General features: G+C 42.4%; 1 protein-coding gene across 2 annotated transcripts in view; it reads left to right on the forward strand.

Moving 5' to 3' along the window:
• fat4 (FAT atypical cadherin 4) overlaps positions 1–19,212 on the forward strand; it is a 101,063-nt gene that overhangs the window by 6,135 nt on the left and 75,716 nt on the right. The gene's annotated exons all lie outside the window — the stretch shown is intronic.

Here is a 19,212-nt window from a genome sequence, read left to right on the forward strand (position 1 = left end):
TGTTATTGATGCCTTTCAGCTGCTGCAAGTATTTAACCTGAAATCCAACACTGGGATCAGTTTTTGGAGACAAACTGACATGTTAAAGAAATCCTGGATTATTTGGCAAAAATCGTGTTAGCTAGGTTAATTTAGAGGTTGACTGAGAGGCCAAATGGGAATATCAATGCTTTCTCGCTTTGCCTGCAGCAAAGATGACAATCTGCTTTCCTGCAGACTTAGCAGCTGAACTAATGAGAGAAAGAGTGCTTCACTGCTTTATTCCCCAACTTTCAACTCCAGATTGGCTTCATGCTAAGCCTGAACTTTGCCCTCCCATGGAGAGATGACTAACATTCTTTGGGACTGAGCAGTTAGTCTCTATAAAATGAAAAGGGCAACAGCTTGATGGGATTCAGGTGAACGTCCATGAAAGGAGGTGAATTTCATGCAGCAGAGCAGAAAAGATGCTCCATTTGTAAAAGACAAAGTGAGCGGGTCATTTCCTTGCTGTTGTGTTACCGTGTAAACCTACATTCTTAAACTAACGTTTTTCCAGAGCGCTGTTTATACAGCGGATATCCAGTAGCAACTAGGGGATAATTTCCACCCCTGGGGTTGTGACCCTTTCACATTCTCAGTTTACCCATTTTCCTCATTGATTGGATGCATGAGGGAAAGCTGGCATGTTTCCCTGTGCAATGCAGCATGTGTGATGTTTTGGAAACGCTCAAACAAAGAGAATTCAGCTGGAAATGTTTTATCGGTGGCCACGATCTTAAACAGCCAGAGACATTTGTCAGTGTTTGCTGGTTACCTCTGTCCAAACAAGACTCTTTGTGCCTTCTGGATCTCATCTGGGTCATGTGCTGGGATATCCAGAGGGACTTTCATTTACCCAAGCTTTGCTGAAAACTGGACAAAGGTAGATAACAAGATTTGGATGCTGCTCCTCGAAGGTCTTTGAAGGCTTTTTATAAACTTCACTACCCAGAAATCTTGGTGGTTCTTCCTCCTCCTAGTTTGGGTAAAGTGTGGAGAAAAAAAGTATCTTGGCAACCGTTTGCTCTATTGTTGTAAAAGAATTCATTGAGCTGAGTAGGATTCTTCTTATTTCATTCCAACATTTTGATTCATCACATCCCCTGATGTCTGAGAAGCCCTCAGCTCACGATAGTTACATCTGAGTGACGTTTATGCTCAGCTGAAGGATTGTTCCCAGCTGAGTGACATGTCTCCTATAGAGTGAGATGTTCAGTATTGCTGAAGTGCTCTCTGCCACCTTCACACGAGGGTCATCACATGTGCTCGTTCACAATTTAGGCTAAAGCTTCATTTCTGCGTGTTGTAGCAACTATCCAGCTTTCAGTAACTGGATCTGCTTTTCTCAGGGTTGTCAGTTTCATCACTAGAATGAACTGAAACACGCTCATTTTTTAGGTTGGTGAAGGATCCCGACTGTTGGGAAAGTGGCAGATTGCTTTTAAACAAACATGCCGCACAATCCAGCCTCGCTGTGGAAAAGAGACAACATGAAAACGACACACTGCTCAAGTTTATTTAAAAAAAAAGTCACGCAAGAATTGCTGACATGCATTTACAATGAGTGGTTGCTCTGTTGTCTCTGGCCAGTCTGTGACTGCCGCACTGTGGAAAGAAAGCGGTTCTCCCCACCGACCTCTGTACTGGAGGTTTGAATTGGCATTGCTTTGCCACTGATGAAAAAGATTGAACCCATCCAGTGATTTGTATGTCTTCATCACTTCTGTCATATAAACACCTGGAGTAAACAGTAAATAGTTCCAAATGCCATCGTTCTCCACATTTCATCACCCTTTAACTTTTTTCTGTGGTGTCTGGACTTTTGTTGAGATGATTCATGTAGCTCCTGACACAAAATCTTGTGTTTGAACTGGTCACTATGCAGTCCATGTTTCACCTGTTGGCTTCCTGCCATCTGGAGTTGGTCAGGTCACATGCGTGAGAATGGGACTAAGGTCTGCAGATATTCAGCTCTGCTACACAGATGGATTCTCTTCAGCTGCTGCTTTCAGACAGTTTTCTGATGGCCAAAACAGGAAAAATGACAAACTTTAGCCGTGTTTGTCATACAGCTTTATAAGCAAATGATAATTTATTTCTAACCAGATAGATGTGTGTCAGATCAGGAAGAAAACAAACATTTTTGTATCTAAAGTAAATGTCTTTACTTTAAATACTTTGATGGTGACGGTGGTAGACGCTACTGATAGTAACTTAAAAAAGACGAAAGACAAAGGAAATCTACTGGTGTAAAAAGGAAACTGAAGCAAAGAATGAATAATATTATGTAAGGGTAAATGTCAGACGAAGTATGCATTATCACTTTTTAACGCACGCCGTGGAAGCCTGAACCGAAGCGTTAAAAGTGATAATGCACACTTCGAAGGCCATTAACCCGCTTATACCATGGTCACTTACAAAAGCAACGATGGGTTGAATAAAGCATCAGTTCAGAGAGAAAGTTCATCTCTTACCGCTTGTTTTTGTCCAGATGATGAAGCTAAAGGTTGCTTTAAAGAAGCCGGCGCAGTGATACAAAACATTTAAGCTAGCTGACCGGAACTTCTTTTTTCACCGTGTGGTTATCCTGTGGTAAATCACTTTTTAATGCACACCCAGCAGCCAATCAGAATCGAGTATTCACCCGGACCATGGTATAATATATTTTCAAATTTAGGTTAAAGAAATTTATCAAGCTCCCGTTGTCCCTCCACTGTTTGTGTGAGGTTCAGCCAGAACCCAGGCGGTTTTAGTTCCGGCCTGGCTTAGCTCTGAGTTGTTGCCAAAAACAAACATGGCCAGTTTTTGTTTAGTTTCCTGAATGTCACTGGAATATGAAGCACAACAGCCAGTAAATAAACACTTGTGAGGTCACGATTCTGCTCAGCGCACAGATGCTGTGATGGATGAGCTGTGGAGCCACTGCTGCTGATAGGATAGGGATCATAAAGCCAGCAGTAAAATTTCAGTTATTTCATTAGTCTACAAGTAGATGTCAACGAAAATGTGGTCACATGACCCCCTGGTGCCTCTGAGGCCTGTTTTGCTCTGCATTATCTGAAATGAGAAGGTAGGCGTGGCATATGAGATTGACGGTTCTTTGAGCATGCCCATTACAGGGTTTGATAGCTGAGGGTCTAATGCTAATCTGTCAATCAACATATCATGAACTGCTCAAACATAAAGAAATGACTGATGTTCATAAATATTTTTCCTGGTTTGTTTGTCATGAAGAATAAATCTAACCACAGAGAAGAGGAGTATTTGGCAACCAGACTGTGTTTTTGTGTTAAACAATTTTACTGTAGAGTAACCTCATTGTCACTGACCTGGCTCCAGTTAAATTTTTCTTTTTTTTATATGCTTCAGCCTGGAAGTCAAAGGTTTGCTGCTTGTATGATGTGTTCCTGGAGAGAACATCAAACCTGAAGTCTATCCAGATGCCATTTTCTTTCGCAAAATGGACTTCGCCATGTTGGACACAGATGATGTCAGGAAGCAGTGATTGGTTCTAAGTTGTCTGAGTCAATGTTTCTATGGCAACCATTATCACATATCAGTAGTGAACATGTTGGCTAACACTGCTTTCAGGTGGGAGCCTGCTTCCACTTGAAAGCAGGCTACACAAAGGCACACTGCAGGGCTTCATGCTAAATTCAGATTTTTTGAAAAAATCCATTTTTTTGCAAGGCCTTTCACATTTCCAATTAAATACGAATTTTTGTGATCTCCTGTGTGACCGTGAAATGACCCAGAAGTGACCTGCATGCGCAGAAGAGTACTCAACGGTGAACGACGTCACTCGTTGTTTGCGGAAGTGGCTAACGTTAACAATGGATGTCAACAACAGTGTTGTCAACAGCGGAGCTCTTTTTTCATTATTACATTTATTTTCACAAAGGAGCAGCACAATTACAATCTTCTCATTTTAAGAAGGCATTGGAGCCAGGATCGTCTGGAACCACTGTTGTGGAATGAGGATGTGGATGTGCTGGGGCCGCGCGTGTGTGTAAGAGTGGAGAGAGCCCGTGCAGCGCCGTATTCCCTACTGCGCTGCACGCGCTTTCTCCTCTCTGAAGGGCAGTGAGAGGGGCAGTGGGGGCGCGCATTAGTGTTGTGTGTTAAAGAGAAAGGAGAATGATAATAAAAGAAGGCTTCCACCAGAATAAATGCTATTGACTGTTTATTAACCTGTTCTGGAGAATCCTGGAGAATCTGAGGGTCCGAACGGGGAAGTGAACCCTGGAGGAGGATCCGCCTTCTGTCCCCCGCGCTTCTGATCACGGTCGGAAAGGGAGGAAAAAAAAGTAATCGCGGGGAAGGTTCAACACCACGCTCGGCCATTTTGCTGGAATTTTTTTTTTAATCGCGCGGTTGCGATAAGAGCCCTCGAGTTTGGCCTGAATAGAGCTGTCACCCTAAATATTAATCAAATCGGTGACCTCGCTTCCCTTCCACTGACTGGTCACAGCAGCATCGTCCGCCATGGTTGTTGTTTATGTTCTCGTTCCCGCCTACTTCAACGCAGAATTATGTCGTTTGTAGCGTCTCCATGACGTACGGGTCGGATTCATGCGGCCTGGCCGTTCAGACGGCGGTCCCATTTCAAAAGATCGGATACGTATCAGATTCAGGACCACATACCCAGTGGCCTGGGTCACATTTGATAAGATCGGATCTGTGTCGTCCAGACTGTCATGAAAAGATACAGGTCGCAAAGGGGCAAAAAAATCGGAATTGGGTCGTTTCAGCCTGCGATGTGAACGTAGCCTAAATCTGTCAAATGTTTTAAACATTGGATATGAGACCACCTACTTTTATTGAGGCATCTGATTAGTGAGTTTATAACTTGAATAACTTTCACTACAAAAAATACCATTAAACCAAGAGGATTAACATTTAAAAATGGTATCAGATTCAGAACGGTTATTCTGACCAATAGAGTGACTGAGTAACAGCTGTTTATTTCTCTATAGAAGTCTATGGGATTTTGGCTTCTTGGGCACAGCAGGTACTTCCTGTTTGGAAGACCAGGGGGAAGGATCATTCTGTCCAGTTCTCATATGGGTAAAATTGGTGTTCTAATGCAAGTGTTAAAAGCACTTGTGAAGTTCAGTACTGGTTTTGCCCTGTTACAGGTGAGACACAACCATCACAACTTTTCATTACTGTTCCTGTCCACTGGGACTGCAGGACTTTGGTTTTTTCAAGGTTCTTCAAATTCTTTGCATGTGCACCTTAAAATCCTTGTTCCCATAACCAAACGCTGGTTTTAGACTTTGAACCTTCCAGCAAAGGGAAGCTTGAAAATACTAATAAATTTTGCTCTCGGATTCTTTTCTGCGCTGTTTCCCTTAATCTACCCCCCTCTGCAGTTTCCCTGGATCCGATTGCAGCAGTTGCTCTTAAACTTGAAGTGGATCTCAGTGAAGAGCTGTTTTCTCTGAAAGTCCTCTGGTGCCCCATCAGCCTTTGCCCCCTCCTGTAAAGGCATTGTTCCCCTTCAAAAACAAACAGCAGCGTTTCCACAGCCCTTCCTCTCTTCTGCCTCTGAAGATAAAGTGTTGATTTGTATTTATTTTTCTGAGCTAGCTCTTGGCTTGGCAGATTTTGGAGGGGTCTGGATGACCCTGACGGGCGGTTTCTCCTCAAATGAGGAACATGCTTCTGAAATGTTTCTGCCTGCAGAAAGAAGGACTCTTAGGGAGGAGTCTGCACGTGCCAGCCTTTGTTTTTTAAGTTATAATGAAGTAGAAGGTGTTTTTTTTTTCCATCAGCAAAGCTCTGCTGTTGGTGTGAACGTCTCCTTCTGGAGCGAGCTCCTGCTGTTTCTGCAACTCTTCAGGAGCAGCTGCACTCCCTCCTGTGTGTTTTTGTTTCCAAAATCAGAAACTTCTGCAGCAGAACTCTGACTTCTGTCTCCTCTTTGTCTCTGTTCTGGTGAGTTTGACTCTTTTCTAACGTGAGCTCAGAAAAGGCTGTGGTTTGGAGCTGAGCCTGCAGAGTGCACAAAAATCCTGAAACCTAAAACCTATTCGGCCTGTCAGGTCATCGTGCCGGGAGGAGGGTCACATCCAGCTGCACCACGCCGCGCATGTCAGTGTGCACGCTCATGGCTGTAGATGTGGGGATCACTCCGGTCTTCTCTGTCACAGATAACTCCCTAAAATCTGCAGTTCTCTGCTTTAACCAGGTCTGACTTCTACCGCAGTGGGTTCACGCTCACAGGCCGCATTCTCCAGAGGACACGTTTGCCACCAAGCGAAGGAGAAATAGCTCAAACCAGCTCCTTCCTTCAAGACTGCAACTCACGGTTCGTGTGCTCGAGCAGAGTTTGAGATGTTCCAGCCAAATAATAATTTAGGTTATAATTCACACAGTCATCTGGCCGGGGATGCTGTTAGAGGATCTGCTCACCCCCCTCCCCGTAGATGGTCCCTGTGAGTTGAGAGAACCGGCGGGTAAACTGGTTCTGAGCATGACTGCCTTCTAAAGCGTTTTACAAGACTCCATTGTCATAAAAGTTGAATAAACAATCAGCCGTGCAGAGAAGTGAGTACTGTACTCCGTGTAACCCTCTGTCATGGAGACCAACAGACTTCAGAGCAGTCAGAAAAACTCTGCTCCAAGGCCGTTCTGGTCATGTGTTCAGCCTAATCCTCAAGAAGCTTCTGGATTATTCCTTATTTATTTGCTCAGAAATGTTTGTTTCTGTTTTCTGTGACTGCGAAGAAAAGTGTTTCTGCTGCTTGTCTGACCGTCTCTGATAAAGATCACAGTTACTATGTCTGTGTTTGTGGGGCTTTGGCCTCAAAGCTGGACAGAACCGAAGACTGCATGGAGCAGGTCTGCCTGAAATGTCATCCTTCACTGACCGCTTTAGATTTGTAGAGAACTGTGACATCATAAACTCAGATTACAGACATCCTGCCTCAGTGTCACATTCAGCTTCACATTGTGTAGGCAGCACAAAGCTGTAGGACTGATCTCCCAGCAGGCACTCTGTGAGGCTCAACTGGACATTTCATCCAAAAATGCAGCAGATCTATCACAGGTTTCTATTCTTTTGTCCTACTATGAAGTTTCTGTTATTGGGCAGTTTAGAGCAACCCCCCATGGCAAAATGTAAAACACTTGAAGTATATTTTACAGAGTCTACTTTAGTATAAGTATAGCAAGTCTAATATAGACCATATCCGCGTAATGCAGAAAATATACTAATTGAATACTTCTTCTGACTAAATTGGAACATTTTAAGTTTACAATGTAGTAAAAAAAAAAGTAAACTTCAAGCATAATAATAATAAGTATACTTGTAGTAAACTTTAAAAGACTACTTTTTTTAAGGGGCACAGAAACATGATCTTTACTTTTTGTATTTCATCTTCCAGAAGGCTGAACCTTCAGCTTTGTCAGAACCAAACATTCATAGAACATTCAGAAACGTTAACCCGGCTTTTTCCTGAAGGAGAGGCTGTGATGGAGGGAAAAGTCTTCACAAAAGAAGGAAATCCTTACCCACGCAGTTCTTCTTATTGTTCTGTTTGCTGGGCTGTGGAACAGTGGTCATTGCACAGATCAAGCGTAGGTACCATCTCATTATATTTGCACAGAATCAAAGAGGATTTTTCCACCTGAGGAGTAAAGAGCAATACCGTTCCTCTGCTCTGGAGTCCATGATGGTCAGACCTGAGCACCAGAGATGTTCTCCACTGGCCATTTATTCCAAACTGCTGTAAAAGGTCACATTGCCTTGCCGACAGCTCCGCATGCTCTTTGACCGATATTCGGTTAGCTTCAGTAAAAGTAAACTAAAGTCCGAGTACACAAAGTTACCCTTGACATGCCATCCCATTGTCTGAACTTTGCATTGTCATCTGTGGCGAACTGAATTGTCCTGCTGCGGTTCCCTGGCCCGCTCTACTCTAAACAGGTTCAAACACACATTTGTTCAGTCTATTTTCAAACACGGGTCGCAGCTGAATGATGTTCACGGAGGATCAACATGTGCATTAAAAGAAAAGTCTGTCAGCTCTGCGGTCGACTGTCTGCCGCTTGTTTTCTCTCTGCCTCATCCAGAGTCAGAGCTGGACCTCTGCTTAGAATAATAAATGGCTGTGGTTGCAGTTGTGCATGCTCAGTGGACTTTTGCATCATTTGGTTTATTTTCACTTCAGAGATACATTTCTCCAGTTGTTTGACTGATTGCCTTTTTTGAGAGGAGTCCTTCTTCTGACCTGCACATGGTGACCCCTGCATACTTCTCTGCTGTGTTCAGAAGGGCCCAGGGTTTGTTCAATCACAAAGCTGCTGCAGAAGCTGTGATGCAAAGTTTCCGAGTGTTGTTGTCCATCGGCCAAACTTAGTCTGATTGGGAGGCCGTTGGAAGTGATCGAGTCCAGCGATGATTTGGTCTGAAAACTGGGTCATGAAGGTTCCTCGCTGTGAAATAAATCCAAGGCTGGGAGTGACTCTACATCCCATGGATTTCTTGATCCTTTTTGTGCTCCGGTCCGACTGTGAAGGGACTATAAAGTCTGCCCCAGTCTCTCCAGCTCAAAAAATGTTCCGTTACTTTCTCTTGTAAAACGAATGGGGCTGGAGAGGCAGAGGCAGAGCTGCGGGTTGATTTTGGCACAGGGTCTCTGTGGTAATAATGGATCCCAGCTACAGAAAGATTTGTTTTCCACGTGACTCACTGTTCTCTCTAGCATCAACAAACACTCAAACTTATCCACGTGCAGAAATAGTTGCTGCAAAGTTCCTTTGTTTTCCGAGCTTAGACTCCACCGCTTTGCCTTGCCGAGCTACTTCATCAACCCCCTCGGACCCCCATCAAACCCACCGCTGCAGTCACAGTGGTCTTTCACACAACCTCCAGGGACATTGACCCAGAAGGAGAGACGTTTTACGCGCAGGCTGATGTGCACGCACACACCTCATCTGCCCCTCCTGCGGTGAGACGAGCCCCCACAGGCAGGAAGCGGGATCTCTAGCAGCTCGGACAGATAATTTAAGAACAAGAACGGAGAGGAGAGAGAAAAGGGGGGGAGGCTCAGGAGAAAAAGGGGGGAGGTTTGGAGCTGAGTTTAGTGTCAGAGGTAGGAGAGCGGCAGTGATAAAGTGGCACCAGAATGCCAGAACCCGTGTTATTTCTGTAGGAGTTTCCCATCCTGCTCCCGTTATGCAGCACTTTGGTTTTTTTTTAGTTTGTGCAAAACTTCAGCTCTGAGTTCTTGCTGTGCCGCAGCAGTTAAACCACTTTTCAGGTTTGCAGAATCTTTTCAGGCTTTTTCTTGCTTGGCCTGCAGTGCAGTTCTGCTCTAGAAAGAGCCAAGCCGCAGCTTATCTGCAGCTGCTTTCAATCTGCCCTCTGAATGCTGCAGCTCTCAGAACGTCCTCGCTTAACTTCAGGGGAAGAGGGGAGATTTGAAAGATCATGCAATGCTGGCTGTAAGTCTTTCTGACAAGACTCTGGAGTCTTCTCCCTTCATTTCTTTTGCCGCTCTGCTCTTTAAAATCCTGCTTCCTGATAACACAGTGTTCTGTTTAAGTTTGTGGTTTTCAAATTCTCTTTTCAGGTCCAAATGTTTAATTTTCTTTTTTGTTTTAGTTAGAAATCCGGTTTTATTTTGATAGTGTATTTTTTTCTTGGAATATTTCTGAGTTCTACTTCCTGGTCCTGCTCTGTTGCTGACCACATCAGTCAGTGTTCTAAATGGAGTGTGAAAGTCACGCTGGTATCCCACTGCCAGGTTTTCGTCCCTCACTCTCACTATTACCGGTATGTTTTTTTTTTCATCCAATCCTCTGCCCTGGATCTCACCTGCACTCAGAAACCAGCTCTGATTGGTCAGTTCAAGAGGCTTTGACATGCTGATGCAGCTCTGCACTGATCGATTGTTTTCCGTCGTCTCATATCCTCTTTTCTAAGATAAGAGGAAAAACTGTTTCTGTAGTTTCTGACAGTGTGATGGGGCTGCTGGAGTGAAAACTAACATGAATAAAGGTGTTCATGTCTTTCACCCCAGAGGCTCATTTAAACTGTTTTTTCCTTTCTTTGAACCATTATTTAAGCACATGTTGATGAATTGGTCTCATTTGAATAGAATAATGTTGTCAATATTTAGGTATTTTAGTATTTCATGGTTTATGTTCTTTAATGGAGTTTGTTTTTTTGCTCACAGTATTTGTCACTCTGGAGCCTTTAGGGTTCTCTTCCTCTGCTGGTTCTGGGGAGGTAACCCTAAAATATTTTAATGGGAAGTTTGAACAAAAATATATTACCACTGGTAAAAGAAATACTGGACTGCGTTATGGATTAAATCTCTTACTAACCCAAACCAGGTACCTTTACCTGCTTCTGTTCAGTGCTGTCTTAATTATTTTAGGAAAACCTTTGAATCATTTCCCCAAGTTCAACCCTGTCATCCAGCCAGCCAAGATGCAGGAGAAAACTCAGCTTTGGGACTATAAGAATAACTGCCACCTATAGAAAAGACTAAGGAAACCTCAAGCAATGAAATCAGTATGAAAACATACAGAGAGATGAGCATGCACATGCTTCACGGCTTGTTTACAAATCACAACTGTGTTCACAAATAAAGGACAACACTCAGTGGTGGACTCAGCAGTTTGGGGACCCCAGGCGTTCAATAACATGGGGCCCTCTGCAGGAGTTAAATTAATCCTTTTTTTTAAATCCTTGCCTAGGATAAAACATCCGTCCAATAACTTCTTCATAGTGCACTTTTAGACAGAATCAATGTCAATAATCCAAATGTTTTGATAAGCATCTAAAACGTGAAATCACATTTCATTGTAAAGGAAATGCCTTTTATGTAGATGATTTTTTTCTTGGTAAAAAATCTTGAATTTATTGAATGCGCTTATTTGTTTCTTAAAGCCTTTCTATGAAGGGTTAGATGGGTCAGGTTAGGAATCTGTTTTATCCCCATTTTGTGCTTGTCTGAGTATTTTTGAGGTTCAGGTCCCCTGCCTGGGGGACTGGCGACCTGTCCAGGATGCCCCCTGCCTTCGCCCGCAAGTGGCAGAAGATGAATAGACTCTACACTGGCAGTAAAAAATGCAAAATTGTACATTTTGTAACACTTTCTTCCAAAAATGACTAAGCTGAATTGTTTTTTGATGAAAAATTTTCCCCAATATTCGTATGGAATATTACTTACTAATCCATAGATAGGAATTATCATCTGACCGCCCCCATCAGAGCAGGCGCTTGGGCCGAAATGTTTTTTTTTTTCCAGCTCTGACCCGCTTGCGTTTGTTTCTTTAGCTAACAGGAACCTGGTAAATGTACTTTTGAAAAGAATCAAAATTTCTGGGATTGTTCTGCAAGTTTGGTGCCATTGTGTTTTCATTTCCAGTTCCTGAAGACCTGGTCAGCAGCTGACCTTGCCACCACCTTTACATGCGGGGAAGTGACTCACCAAGTTCTGCAGGAAATTCTCTTTAACCTTACTTATCAGCATGAATTATGAAGTATGTGAGGAGATGACAGGGGATTCTTAAGACAGGTTTCTTTGTTGAAAACTCAGGGAAAAGAAAGTTAAGACTTTAAAAGAACTGAATTAAAATCAGACACATTGTTTTACTGTCTTGTCTGATTCGATGACGCTAACCCATCATTCAGATGCTTGATGTGGGGAATCATGTCCACATGTGTTCAAATCAAAGATGGTGAATAAAACAAAAGGAAAAACTTCGATTGGAGCAGATGTTCAAAGTTGGGGGAGTTTGGTGCGTAGATGAAATCATCAGAGTTCCTGTTTTGTTCCTCGAACTCTTGTTTTGGTTTTGGCCGGAGGCTTTTCCACGGGAGGGAAGGATGCCGTCGGGAAACGCTGTTTGGTCTACAAGAGGTGTGGTGTTACAAACTGACGTCTATATGAACGCGAGGATTCAGGGTTTCAAGTTGAAAACTGTAGCTTTTGCTAAACAAAGAGGTCGAGTTTCAGAAACAGAAATGGAAGCAGCCTTCTGTCCAGGTAAAATAAAAAGCTGCAGAAATCACCGCTTTGCAGAAAAGCTGTGGGATCCTGAGCGTCTCAGAGGAGCGTCTCAGGAAAGGAGCCAGTGGTCACACAGACAATAGAAGAATAGTTTCTGGTGACTTTCAGGGAGGTTCTTGGACCGGGCCTGGTGCTGTGCTGGAACTGCTGCTCTGTCTTTGACATCCACAGCAGTCACAGAGAAAAAACTCTGACCTTGAGCGTGTGCACGTGCAGTTCACTGCATTACTGCGAGCTGTCCTTCAACAACCAACAAAACAGCCTGTTTACTCAGATTCTCCAGAACGGGGCTTCTGTCAGACATGGAGGACTTCTGGCTGGAAGCAGCCAACCGCTCTAGATGGTGCCCCCCCCCCAGCAGTTAGCCAGACTAATTCAAAGCAGCTGCTGGGGGTTTGAGGCAGCGTGACTCAGATTGTTGTTTGTGATCAGGGTACCTGAGCTGCCCCGCCCTCAGCGCTGTTGTCTGACAAAACTCCAGTTTTGATTAAATTTAGTGGAAACAGCTGCAGTCAGCGCATGCTCCTCATGAGGATTTACCAGCGTAAATCACACAGTCTTTGTTTGTGCGTTTGTCTTTTCAGGTTTCTTTGTGTTTTTGAGTGATTGCATTTGTTTTTGTCATATGTGTGTTTTTTTTTTTTTTTTTTTTTTAGCTTTCAGTTTCTTCATTTTTGAGTTTTTTCATTTTTTTGAGTTTGACATGTATGTGTTGAATGTGTTATGTGCGTGCGTGGTTGGTTAAGTTTATGTTTGACTTTTTTGGGGTTTTGCGTCTCTTGAATGTGTTTTGTGTGTTTGTTCTAGTTGTGGATATTTGTGTTTTGTGTGTTTCTTTTTAACTTTTTAGTTTTTTTGTGTTTGTTTGGTTGTGCGTGTTTGTTTTTGTGTTTTTGATGTTTGTACTTTTAGTGTTTTGCAGTATAACTGTGTAATTTTCTGTGAGTTTGTTTTTGAGTTTTATTGTTCGTATTTTTTGTGTGTTTTTATTGTGTGGCAGAGGTTTTTTGTGTTCCAGGGGCTGAGGTACAGGGGGGCAAGGAGGGCATCTGCTCCCCCAGGAAAAGTTTTGCCCCCCTCCCCCCACCACACACACACACACACTGATATTTTAAGTCATTATTAATATAGTTATTGTGTGTATATATATATATATATATATATATATATATATATATATATATATATATATATATATATATATATATATATATATATATATATATATATATATATATCCATTAACAGCATCTCATCCATTTAAAATCGTATTTTTACTCCTCTCTTTGTAACGGTCTTACACCCTGCTGCTCTCATTTACCACCCTTCCAGATTCTTTTGCCCCCCATATAAAACGTTCTAGCTCCTCCACTGTGTGATTGTTTTTAGTTTTTTTTTGTTTGTGTCTTTGTGTTGCATATGTTTGTGTGCTTGTTATTTTTAGTTGTGCCTGTTTTCTGCTGTGTTTCTGTTGTATGTACCGGTATTTTGTGTGTCTGAAGCCGATCCAGAGTTTGTTGTGTGAGCTTTAAAAGCGGTTGTTCTCGGTCTGATCCTTCAGTCACTCAGAGAACAGCATCAGGTAGAAGGGCATGCCGCTCAGACATGATGTTCTGCTGCAGCCTCTCCTGAACCCACACATCTTTCAGTCGTAGCTCTTTGGTGGTGCTCATGACATCGCCTGGTCATCCAGGAGTTTCTTCATGAGCGCAAACAGAAGAAACACTTTCTGTGCCATCAAATCTCAGACTCTCTCAGTGAAAGCAGAGTCAGCTTTCTTATCATTTACCTTCAGGATTTACCGATGTTTTTACAAACACTGAAAGCCTCTCAGAATGAGATCTACTCCGAGGAAAATTGTGTTTTTGGTGTTTTTAACATTTTCTTGATGGTGTAGTACATACAAACACAAGGAGCCGGTTTAGCTCGTGCTGGTTTGCGGCGCCTTCCGTCCGTGGAACCAGGGTTCGACTCCAGGCTGCTCCCTGTTCCCTTCTCTACTTCTGTACCGGTCCCAAGCCCGGTTGCTTTGAGAGGGTTGTGTCAGGAAGGGCATCTGGCGTAAAACATTGCCAAGTTTACCATGCAACTCGTTCACTGTGGCGACCCCTGATGGGAAAAGCCGAAAGGGAAACAACAACAGTACATACAAACACAACATTAAGCTCAAAATCCTTTTTCTGAGTATTTCTTTGTTTGAATCATTGTGAATCAGGAAAAGAAGAAAACTGCCATTTGAAAAAGATCACATCTTCTACATAGAAAATGTGCTGGGTGGGCCACAAGCGCCCTGCATGCAAGCTCCCAGCAACAGGGAGGGGAGGAGGAGGTGGGGTTGCTCAGAAGTGAATTTCTATAGAACTCCCGCCACTCTATAGAAACTATGTCCTAGAAAACAACACCGCTGTTTGGATTTTTCCTAAACATAGCATATTCGTAAGTAAAAGACCACTGGGAACACTTTTACAATAGATTAAAAGATGATCAGAGTGGGACTTTAATCTACCCCAGTTTAAAATGCAGGTGATTCACTCGGTCATACTGCTAGTCATAGATTATACATCATGTTTACTTTTCATACAGTTTTTAGGCTCTCTGTACACAATTAGACTCAGACTTTAAGTCGTTCCTTTCCTTCATTTGCAGAGATTATCTTCTGTTTACATGGCAGTTTAATTGCTGCTTCAATGCTGAGTTCTGTCAGTTATCTACAACAACGATGCACCTTTGTGAAATCTGGGCAGTGAAGTTGTCTTAAAAGCAAGCATGCTTTTTGTGGTGTGTTCCTTTTTAACTCCAGAACACCATCCATGAGTGGATCAGACGCAGTGTCCTCTCCTGCTGCTCTGCCACACAAATGTCTGACTTCTGACTGCATCAATGTATGGAGTCCTATACTGTTCATAATTAAATAAAAAAATATTTAATTCAATAAATAAATATGGCCTCATGCAAATACACAATCAACCAATAAATCTCTCATAAATATATAAAAAGATCATGAAATTGTGAAAAACCTGCACACTGATTTTAAATTAGCCATTGTATTATTCAATATATTTCATTTTGCTTTAAAAACATGTTCATTATTTTAAAACAGCATTTTAAAATATTCATTTTTAATCATGTTGAATTTTACTATAATTCTGTCTTTTTTCAGAAGCTCCGATTTCAAAATCAATATTTTCCAAAGTAGCTTTGTTTTTATTTCATGTTGCTGTTTTTCACAATGGCTGATTTATTTCATGAAGAGCTTTTTCAGCAGAATGGGTCTTTCTGTCAATCAGTGAAAGTGGGCGGGATCTAAACGTTCATTGGCTGATCCATGGAAATCGACTCATATTCCTGGATACCCGCTCAGCGGTGTGCCAGTCAGAGATGACATATTTCAGCGATATCCGCGAGGCTTTGCTGACATTAGAGATCAAATAGAGACAAACTATCTGTCTGCTGCAGAAGATGCAAACATCCACAACTCTGTTTTTGTAGTTTGAGGGTTTGTGTGGACCAAACCACAAAGGAGCTCCGGTCGTCAACATCTTTCACACTCCTCATTCTTACGCCATTCACTCACAGCTCACATCGTGACATATGTCGGCTCGCAGGAGGATCGACAGAGTGAGACCAGGCAGCTGTGCAAAGCGGGACAAGCCTGCTCGGGCCTCCTGAACCTTATGATATTTTTCTATTTTCAATGAGACAATGATTATAATCAGGTCCTCTGGTTTTATTTTTCCCTCTCAAGAAAAATGTTGAACCTTTCCTGCGATGACGTTTCTGACATCTTAACACTCTCCATGTACATTGTGCATCCATGCATTGTTACTGAGATAAGCACAAGCAACCGCTCCATGTGGCTATAAGGCTAAAAACATTAGCTTGTTGCCCCTCCCACACGCGGCATGGTGCGTTCATGGAAACTCCAGTTCATAGAAGCTTAGTGGAACTCCAACAACCACCCAGCCTAACTTAGACCACTACTATACGTTCATGAGAAAATGAAAATTGCCAAACCGACCACAAAATCACCTGAATTATGAACACTCGCCCAAAGCCACTTTTATCCGCAAATTTAGAACCAAAACTGCCCAATTTCTTGTAACACTGTGGATGTGTTGAGGTGCATACTCCCCCTAGTGTTGAGGGGTGTGCATTGCGCCGTCACGTTTGCTGAAGCATCTTCGATCGATATAGTCAGGGGAGTTAGGGTGCTGCTGCTCATGTCTGGGTAAAGGAATAGCCAATCACAAAAGTGTCTCCGCCTTGTCTGTTTGATTGACAGACAGACCCATTCTCCTGAAAAAGCTCTTCATGAAATAAATCAGCCATTGTGAAAAACAGCAACATTAAATAAAAACAAAGCTACTTTGGAAAATATTGATTTTTAAAACCGAGGTTCTGAAAAAAGACGTAAAATTATAATATATTCCACATGATTAAAATGAATATTTTTAAAATGCTGTTTTAAAATAATGAACATGTTTTTAAAGCAAAATGAAATATATTGAATAATATAATGGCTAATTTAAAATCAGTGTGCAGGTTTTTCACAATTTCATGATCTTTTTATATATTTATGAGAGATTTATTGGTTGATTGTGTATTTGCATGACGTCATATTTATTTATTGAATTAAATATTTATTTATTTAATTATGAACAGTATAGGACTCCATATCAATGCACTTGCATTGGCTTTAAAGAAATGTAGCTCCTGGGATAATTTTAGAATCTCTGATTTAGGATTAAGACAGAGCCTCTGCTGTAAAAAACCAATCAGTGAATTTTTGAAAGGGAAAAAAACATTACTCACCATTTTCTTCTCAACAGCTTGAACATCACTGTCCATATTTGTCCAGACAACAACCCTCATGTTAATATACACTCACCAGCCAGCACACCTGTCCAACTGCTTGTTGACACAAATTTCTAATCATCCAATCACATGGCAGCAAATGAATACATTTAGACTTGTAGACATGGTCTAGACGATTTGCTGCAGTTCAAAGCGAGCATCAGAATGAGGAAGAAAGGTGATTGAAGTGACTTTAATCGTGCCATGGTTGTTGGTGCCAGACGGGCTGGTCTGAGGATTTCAGAACCTGCTGATCTACTGGGATTTTCACCCACAACCATCACTAGAATTTACAAAGAATGGTTCAAAAAAGAGAAAATATCCAGTGAGCAGCAGTTCTGGGGGCAGAAATGTCTTTTTGATGTCAGAGGTCAGAGGAGAACAGCCAGACTGGTTCCAGCTGATAGAAAGACAACAGGAACTCAAAGAACCACTGGTTCCAACAGAGGTCTGCAGAAGAGCATCTCTGAACGCACAACATGTCCAATCTTGATGCAGAAGACCACACCAGGTCTCACTCCTGTCAGCTAAGAACAGGAAACTGAGGCTACAATTCACTCAGAATCACCAAAACTGGTAAAAAGAAGATAAAAAAATGTTGTCTGGTCTGATGAGTCTCCACTTCTGCTGCCATATTTGGATGGTAGTGGCTTTTATCAACGGTTCAATCTGGTGGTATTGGTGTAATGGTGTGGGGGATATTTTCTTGGCACACTTTGGACCCCTTAGTACCAGTTGAGCATGGTCCCAATGCCACAGCCTACCTGAGTATTGTTGCTGACCATGTCCATCCCTTTCTGACCACAGTGTACCGTCTTCTGATGGCTACTTCCAGCAGCATAAGGCACCGTGTCCTAAAGCTGGAATCATCTCAGAATTGAACATAACAATGAGTTCACTGAACTCAAATGACCTCCACAGTCACCAGATCTCAACCCAATAGAGAACCATTGGGTTGTGGTAGAACAGGAGATTGACATCATGGATGTGCAGCCGACAAATCTGCAGCAACTGTGTGATGCTGTCATGTACATATGGACCAAACTCTGAGGAATGTTTCCAGTACCTTGTTGAATCTGTGCCACCAAGGATTAAGGCAGTTTTGAAGGCAAAAGGGGGTCCAACCCGGTACTAGCAAGGGGTTTCCTAATAAAGTTTCTGGTGAGTGTATATGATGCAATAAGGTGCTTGATGATGAACAATGTTTCACGTGGTAGCTTCCTGTTTTTGTTTCTTAATTTGTTTAGCCTATCTTTTCTTGGTGTATTGTTTTATTGATTTTACCCAGAATCCCTGCAGATGCCAGCCGTGCCATCTGCTTCACTGTTAATCTTTTTCATCTTCAGGTTGACTCGCGACCCAGTAAAGTGTTTTGTGTCACTGGAAGCAGATAGTTGTCTGTCAGTGAGTGATCTGCTGCAAAGCTCTCAGGCCCTCTCTAACTCAATCATGTCACCTCTGACCCGACTTGGCAGAAGTTGAGCGGAAGCGCAGCCTCTTGTGTTGGCAGCCAAACAGGCAGTTGTGTGTGTGAGGGGGTTTGCCATTCTGGAAAGTGTGATTGTGTTTCATCAGGCGGATAAATGTTTGTGCGAGTTTGTTCATATGTGACAGATTCCTGTGGCTAGCTGGACTGGAAGCCCAAGCGTGAACTCGGTGCGCTCTCTTTATTTCTCTGACGTCTGACAAGGCTGAGGCGCTGTTGGTAATGATGTGGTTATTACTTCCCATCATGCCTCACTGCAGGCTGGGCAGTAAAACTGCGCTCCGCTGTGGAGCTTTTTTCTGTGAAACAATCATGTGTCTGATATCATTGTCTTTTGTTTTTTCCAAAGTTAAAATTCTGAGTTTTTCCGTCTTTGTGCTGCTGGAAACACACTGTTAACTGTTGTTGGACCGAACAGATGTGTGTGCTGCTCAGGGTTCTGGTTCATCAATGGTGAACTCTCTTTCAGGGATTGGGTTTCATTTGAAACAGAAAAGAGTTTTTTCATCGGAGCTTGATGCAGATTTCATTGTTTCTCTGAAAAGCAGCAACTCCTCTGTAAAGAAGATGGGATTCAACAGGTCTACCTGTAGGGTTTGGGGAAATCTTAAAATAAAAAATAATGGAAGTTTTGAGGACTTTTTATTGCATTGGTCACAGGAACAAACAAACCACAGCAATATTAAAGCAAAGTAGCATGTGTGCAAGGCCACAAAATGAAATAAATACTTGTGTTAGGGCCTAATGACCCAGGGGTAGAGTGTATGCTGAGAGCCCAGGAGATTGCGGTTTCAAATCTACATTTGGGTCAAAGCAATA

Source organism: Oryzias latipes, chromosome 10 (assembly GCF_053564925.1).
Source record: "Oryzias latipes strain Hd-rR chromosome 10, Olatipes_Hd-rR_3.1".
Taxonomy (NCBI): Eukaryota; Metazoa; Chordata; class Actinopteri; order Beloniformes; family Adrianichthyidae; genus Oryzias; species Oryzias latipes.